Here is a 2,216-nt window from a genome sequence, read left to right on the forward strand (position 1 = left end):
GGAGTCCTATATTTATTTCCCTCTTCCACAATTCTCATCCAATCAGTTCTACCTCCAAAATATGTCCAAAATCCAGCCATTTCTCACCACCTTCACTACTTCTACCCTAGTATAAACCAACATCATGTCTCACCTGGATTAATAGAACTGCTTCTTAAATAGTCTCTCTGCTTTCACTCTTGCTGCCTTTTAGTCTATGATCCATAAAGCAGGCAGAGTTGTCCTTTTATTTATTTATTTTTTTTTATCTTAATTTATTTATTTATTTATTTTTTTTTTTTAATTTTTTTATTTTTTATTGACTTTGTAATAATATTACATTAAAAAATATATATGTGAGGTCCCATTCAACCCCACCCCCCCACCCCCCCTCTCCCCCCCCCCAACAACACTCGTTCCCATCATCATGACACATCCATTGGATTTGGTAAGTACATCTTTGGGCACCTCTGCACCTCATATACATTGGTTCACATCATGGCCCATACTCTCCTCTATTCCATCATGTAGGCCCTGTGAGGATTTACAATGTCCGGTGATTACCTCTGAAGCACCATCCAGGGCAGCTCCATGTCCCGAAGACGCCTCCACCTCTCATCTCTTCCTGACTTTCCCCATACCCTTTGTCCATTATGTCCACTTTTCCCAATCCAATGCCACCTCTTCTATGTGGACACTGGATTGGTTGTGTCCATTGCACCTTTATGTCAAGAGGAGGCTCAGATTCCACCTGGATGCTGGATGCAATCCTCCCATTTTCAGTTGTAATCACTCTAGGCTCCATGGTGTGGTGGTTGTCCTTCTTCACCTCCATCTTAGCTGAGTGTGGTAAGTCCAATAAATCAGATTGTAGGTGCTGGAGTCTGTTGAGGCTCAGGATCTGGCTATCACATTGTCAGTCCAGAGATTCAAATCCCCTAAATATATCTTAAACCCCAACATTAACTGCACCTCCAGCACATTAGCATGAAAGTCTTATGAAGGGAGTTGTCCTTTTAAAACATATGTCAGAGCCTGCCACTCCCTGTGAATAATTCTCAGAATAAAAAAAGTCAAAATCCTTACCAACTCCTTCTTCTAACCTCTAGCCTCCAACTTCTCTGACCTCTTGTTCCAGCCAGGAATGTATTTCCAGCTATTCCTGGAACTCATTGAGAAGTTCACCTTCAGGTACTTTACAGCTGCTGTCTCTTCTGCCTGGTATGGTCTTCCTTTGTATTGCCAATGTTCACGCCTTTTCTACCTCTAGATCTCTGCTCAAACGTCAACTGGTCAAAGAGGCTTTGCTTAACTCTTATAAAAATAACGAGCCCCCTAATGTCATCACTAGCCCATTGTAGGTGGTCAAAATTTTCAATAAATAGTCATTACTTCAATGAATAATACACATTTTGAGGCAAATGAGTACCCTGTGCCTTAAGTAAAATCTCGAAGTTTCATATCTATTAAGTTATAGAACTGCAATTTGAATGCAATTCTTTCTGACTCTATTTTTTTTTTAGATTTATTTATTTATTTAATCCCCCCCCCCCCCCCCCGGTTGTCGGTTCTCTGTGTCTCTTTGCTGCGTCTTGTTTCTTTGTCCACTTCTGTTGTCATCAGCTGCACGGGAAGTGTGGGCGGCGCCATTCCTGGGCAGGCTGCTCCCTCCTTCGCGCTGGGCAGCTCTCCTTATGGGTGCACTCCTTGCGCGTGGGGCTCCCCTACGCGGGGGACACCCTTGCGTGGCAGGGCACTCCTTGCGCGCATCAGCACTGCGCATGGCCAGCTCCACACGGGTCAAGGAGGCCCGGGGTTTGAACCGCGGACCTCCCATGTGGTAGACGGACGCCCTAATCACTGGGCCAAAGTCCATTTCCCTCTTTCTGACTCTAAAACTTAAGTTTTCATGTGAGGGTTTAAGTTTCAATGTTGACTGGGAAAACTTCAGTGAGAAATATTCAACATTGTAAGAGTAGATAGGATGCCAAGATTTTATGGGTGGACACTGTAGAATAGAATTGTTAATATTTTTCAGGTCATGGATCCCTTTCAAAATCTAATGAAAACTTTTTGACCTTCATCTCACAAAATACTTGTGAGCATACACTAAAGTCTTGCATAATACTGCATATAATTCTCAGACTCTACATTGTTCTTTAGATGAAAGGGCCTGAAGTTGTTGGGAGAGGGTGGGCCTGGAGGTATTTGTGTAGACGACTCTTGGGGAAGTTTGA

This window comes from Dasypus novemcinctus, chromosome 12 (assembly GCF_030445035.2).
Source record: "Dasypus novemcinctus isolate mDasNov1 chromosome 12, mDasNov1.1.hap2, whole genome shotgun sequence".
Taxonomy (NCBI): domain Eukaryota; kingdom Metazoa; phylum Chordata; class Mammalia; order Cingulata; family Dasypodidae; genus Dasypus; species Dasypus novemcinctus.